General features: G+C 41.8%; 1 long non-coding RNA gene across 1 annotated transcript; it reads right to left on the bottom strand.

The window, feature by feature from the left end:
* Window positions 1-1,284: 1,284 nt before the first annotated feature.
* Window positions 1,285-2,004, bottom strand: LOC125633903 (uncharacterized). Its single transcript, XR_007355727.2, has 2 exons — window positions 1,925-2,004; window positions 1,285-1,679 (listed from the first exon to the last, which is right to left on the bottom strand). It is a non-coding gene; the product is annotated as an uncharacterized LOC125633903 (long non-coding RNA).
* Between the last annotated feature and the right edge of the window lie 3,745 nt (window positions 2,005-5,749).

Genomic DNA, 5,749 nt, shown 5'->3' with positions numbered 1-5,749 from the left:
TCCAGCACCCCACACACATACCCAGCGCCCCCACACCCTATGCCCTGACTCCTGCACCCTCCTCACACACCCCCAGCCCCCTGCCCTGACTCCAGCACCCCCCACCCCATGCCCCTGACTCTAGCACCCCACCCTGAGCACCAAACAGGAGCTCCTGCACCACCACCCCCCCACATTCCTGCCTGCACCCCTTGCACCAAATGGGAGCTGCTCAGGTAAGCATTCCACATCCAAACCTCCTGCCCCAACCCTGAGTCCCCTCCCTCATTCTAGCTCCTGGCCAGACCCTGCACCCCAACCCCCAGCCTGCTCCTTTACCCCCAGCCCTGTGCTCAGCGCACTCCCACCCTCAGCTCAGTGCAGAGAGAGAGGAAGAGAATGGGCTAGAACCAAGGAGAAGGTAGATACCCACTCGATGTGGGCAGGGCCGGGATCCCAGACAGGCAGCGGGCTGAGCGGGGCCGGCAGCCGGGACCTTGGCTGGCAGGAGCCTGCGGACTGAACCCCAAACCGGCAGCGGGCTGAGTGGCAGTGGGCTGAGCCGCTCAGCCCGCTGCCGGTCTGGGGTCTTGACTGCCGGCCCCGCTCAGCCCGCTGCCGGTCTGGGGTTCTGGCTGCCAGCCCCTTGCCAGCCAGGGTCTCGGGCCACAGGCCCCGCTCAGCCTGCTGCCGGCCTAGGTGAACGGAACCCCAGGCTGGCAGCGGGCTGAGCAGGCCGGTGGCGTAAGATCAGCATTTTAATTTAATTTTAAATGAAGCTTCTTAACCATTTTGAAAACCTTGTTTACTTTACATATGACACTAGTTTCGTTATACAATATATAGACTTATAGAGAGAGACCTTCTAAAAAACTTTAAAATGTATTACTGGCACACGAAACCTTAAATTAAAGTGAATAAATGAAGACTCGGCACACCACTTCTGAAAGGTTGCCGACTCCTGCTCTACATGGACCAATTAACGCACAACACGTTAGTGCACTTTAAAAATCACACGCTGTCGTGCGCATTGCTGCTCCAGGTAGACAAGCCCTTAGGTAAGTAAATCTAAGGGAGTTCTGAAGCCTAAGGTATTGTAATGTACTCAATGAAGAGGCCAGAAGACGGTGTAACCTTTGGGTGGGCCAGAGTTCACTTCATTTCCCATCTCCAATCCTTTAAAAAAAAAAAAAAAAAAACACCCATAGAAAGTAGCTGGAGACTCAGAAGTCAGTCGAAGGATTTTCAGCAAGGATTACAGGGGGTCAACCTCCCCACATTCAAGTCCCAAAAGGAACTAAAGCCTTGAATTTAATTAAATAACTTTATAAAATCTTATGATAAAGAAACAAATAATAATCTAATTTTACAGCGTAACGTGGCTATTTTATAATCCACAGAGATTGCCTTCACAGTTATACATAAACATAAATAAAACAAATTAAAATATGTACAGTTCCGTCCCCACAGAAACACAGTGAGAAAAAATGGAAAGTTCCCAAAAGCTTAGGTTTTGTTCACCTAAGTCTCAGTTAGAGCTATCCAGTCAGCTGAGTCTAAAACAACATCTTCCCTCCACTTGCTTGTAGGCCTCTTCAGTTGGAATCCAGGCAGACTCTTCCTCTGCTGAAATCACTGCTAGCCAGTCAGCTGCCTGATTATCCAACCATGCAGTTAAGTGTATAGATTTAAAGAAAACCCTGTTACAAGAAAATACAAAACGGAGAATAGCAAACTAGCAATGACTCTTTCCCCATTACTACACTTAAAGAAAAGCTGGTGACTCAGACTAGCTGAGACAACTTAACTAGAACAGTTTGGCTAAAATCAAAACAACATTCAAAGCGTACAATTAAAATAGAAGTGATTTTTCCCTCCCAATTTCCCCTGGCTATAATTAGCACTGCCCATGCTTCCCCCTTAGAGAGTTAACAATATCACTAACCTGCTGCAAAATGCTTCAGAGTTAGGGACAACAGCCTGCTTCCGGCTCCTGGGCTCAGCTTCTCCCAACTCACACAGGGCACATGGCCTTCTGCAAAGCAGCTGCCCTGACTGCTTGCCCTCAGGGCATCTGACCCCCAGCAACAGGGAACCAACTGAAGCAGATCCAAAACTACCGTTACAAAATTCTAAGCAGTCTGATATTTTTTTGTACAGGTTTTGTTTACAATGTCAATTTTTAATAGACACAAATGTGGAAAATAAAAATAATAATAAAAAAAAAACATGACCCAGACACAACTCACTCCTGCCTCCCCCCAATGGATCTCTTAAAGAGATATCTCCCTATTAAGTACATGGGTTACAATGGCATAAATTACACCTCCTTCAATCTGACTTGCTCATCCTGACTTAACATTGCATATTATGCTTGTCCTGATTCTGATCTCACTTACACCAGTTCATACTGGTGTAGCTCCACTAATTTCAGTGGAGCTCCTGCTGATTTGCATAAGGTTAAAAATGTAAAATTAGTGTCACAGACTTGCTTCTGGATTTGGCCTACTGTATCATTAGTCCGTCTCTAGAAATTGTGTACATGTGTGTAATTGTGAAATCTTTATATACACAACACTCAGGCATACCCATATTAAATTGGAGTTCAGTTAGCAGATTCTCACATGGCTGATTTGAGAAAGTTTGCATTCCTTCCTAAACCTTCTTGTCAGCAAAATTGTACATTGTTTCTGGGGAACAAAAATTAAATGGACTAGAGATGATTACAAAAATTGTGGCTACAATTAAGGGGGGATGGTTGATAGCAAATGGAGAAGCACTTGAGGATATTAGCACACACGTAAATCATTAGGAGAAATAATTAAGCTTTCTATTGCAGCAAACATTCTAAATCTCTCAGGTATTGAAGAATAATGTGCAATTTAGCATCTTTTTTTTGTTTCAGAGCATATTATTCATTCTTGCTTACCCAAATGTTATGTAAAAAAGCAATCATTTGAAATCTGTAAGAGAACGATGAATCATGACTCAAATGAGATGGAAAAACAATCTGCTGCCCCTGAGAGTGTTTTCCACAAATATTATTTTTTATTTTTAAAAGGGAAATTTCTCCAGATCCAATAACAGCATGTTTTGCAGCTAAATGGGTTGATTTGCATATTGCAGCATAACAAAAATAAAACAGTCTCATTTTCCTTGCTGAAAGACTATCTCAAGGGCTGCATTCCTTTGCAATATCTCTTTGTTGTTGCATTTGTTTTCTCTCTTCAGGATACTTTTTCCTTCTCTTTGCCCAATCAGGAGAGTGTACTCCTGGTTTTTCAGGATCCTGTGCCTGTCATTTGGTTCCATCTGCTCTCTCTTATGCTGAAGGATCTTTCTGCTAGAGAGAAAAAGAATAGATGGACTCTTCAATAATGCCTAAGTGACCAAGGCACACAAGTTAAACTGAAATTCAGTGGTTCTAGTGTTTCTGAGTCTCTTTGGTGATTGATGAATATCTAATAGGTTCTAGACTTTTAAAATGTTGTCCCCTGTTTGTTTGTTACAAATCTAGAAATTGCATTTTGTCACTGCTCTAAAAGGCTACTACTCACAGAATTGCACTCATGGATTTTTAAACTCTGTGCAAATGTAGATAATCAGGTCTATGCACCTTTTTCTGCACCCTCTCCTAAATGAGTGGAGATATAGCTTACATCAACATTTGGACTCAAAGGGCTGATTCCCAGCTTGCGTAGATGCACCCACCCACACTAGGTCTGTTTGAGGTAGCGCCTAAAAATAGCAATGTGTCTGCAGCAGCAAGGGGGCCACTTGGGCTAGCCACTCTGAATACAATAATGCCCGACATCCTGTGTGTGCATTTGGGTGGCTAGCTGGAGCCAGTGCCTACAGGGCCACAGACATGCTGTTATTTTCAGGTGCTAGCTCTTGCAGAGCTAACTAGCCTGGGTACACTACACAAGCTGGGAATCACCCCTCCCAGCTCAAATGTAGACATACCCTACGAAATATTGTATTTCATGAAAGTGTATCAATAGTTTTGTTAGCTAAGTATCTCTTGGGCCTAGGATTTGCAGAAGGACCTTTACACAGCTCAAGTAGTAATATCTCACCTAGATAAAGTGTCGCATACGCATATAGTAGCTGTCTTCGATTGGACTCACAGAGATACAAATTGCATTAAAAGTATATGAACAATGTAGCCTGGGATGAAACAAGTGTACCTGACATAAATAACAGGTTCTTTATTCAGGTGGCTACTTACAGTTAATTAAAGAAGATGAAATTGGGGAAGCACACACATAAAGTTTATGAAATTTAGTTAAAACAGACAAATAATAGAAATCATAGGAAAAACAATATGCATAAATATTAGAATAAGTACAGTCAAGTTGTGTCCTGCATTGTTTATACTTATAGTCTTATATTCTGCATACCTACAACCTCATCGAGACCATTAGAAACAAAGATGGAAGAAAAAGTAAGTGGAGATCATCCCAAGAGGAAGGTGCCGAGACAGTCTTCCTACCCAGGTTTCAGAGTAGCAGCTGTGTTAGTCTGTATCCGCAAAAAGAAAAGGAGGACATGTGGCACCTTAGAGACTAACAGATTTATTTGAGCATAAGCTTTCGTGAGCTACAGCTCACTTCATTGAATGCATCCAATGAAGTGAGCTGTAGCTCACGAAAGCTTATGATCAAATAAATTTGTTAGTCTCTAAGGTGCCACAAGTCCTCCTCTTCCTACCCAGTTGTCCCATGTTGTTGTCCGGTTGTTACGGATGAGTTTGACAACCTATTCCACCTTTTCCCATTATACCCACATACATCTGGGACTATATCTGATGAAGTCAAGTCTCAGCCCTTCATTCATATTTGGTATTCTGGGAGATCAGTTTTAGGGTTTTTTCTCCATGTGTAGTGTTCCTCTTGACCATAATTCCATTTCCAGCAGTTAACCCAACCATTTGTGTCAGTTTCTTTCCCAATAGTTTTGAGACAACAATGAGATTAGCTCTTAGTACAAATAGCCCCTAAGATGCTACCATCATTTATGGTTTACCTGTTCATCTCTAAATGCATGGCTAAACTATCACAAGACACATATTACAAAATTTTATAACCTTAGGTCAAGCTTGTATCATTCCATAATCTTTGGTCAAGCACATAACACTCATGCTATTTTATACCAACTGCCAACTTCTTCTAGGCCTAATTCTAAGCTCTTAACACTTAATACTTAAGACCTATAGCCAAGCCTATTTGTAATACATATATTTTAGTTCTTCTGCTTGCTGTTACTGCTTCCATTATTTTTTCTGTAAACATGCTTAGCAGATAGGTTATATTTTACCCAAAACTATAGACTCTCCAAGTTCAGGTCAGGGGTCAATGTTCAACACCAACATACTGTTTCGGATCTCAGCAGGAAGATTTGAAAAGTTACCCACAGGAGCCATATGGTAAAGGGCCTGCAAATGTAAAACTTAAATCTCATAACACTTTGGTCAATAGTTTTATTGAACACAACATTAATATAGAGGTGTTTCTTATGCAAATATACCACTGCAGTAGTTCTGTTGTTCACTTACTCTTTACCTGAAATTGTACGCCATGCACGCACAATAAGCCATACTTTGGCAGCTATAGATTGCCCATATATTGTAGATGTGTGGCTCAAAATATTAAATCCATGTCAAGATACAGTAATCATTTAATTCCTTTAAAATGAAAAGATGTTTAAATATAATGCTTTAGCTTTACGAGTAAAATTTCTGTCATCAATCACTCCGCATAAACTGCAT

This window comes from Caretta caretta, chromosome 3, assembly GCF_965140235.1.
Source record: "Caretta caretta isolate rCarCar2 chromosome 3, rCarCar1.hap1, whole genome shotgun sequence".
Lineage (NCBI taxonomy): Eukaryota > Metazoa > Chordata > Testudines > Cheloniidae > Caretta > Caretta caretta.
The sequence above is the reverse complement of the archived record's forward strand: the minus strand, read 5'-3'. Positions and strand labels throughout refer to the sequence as shown.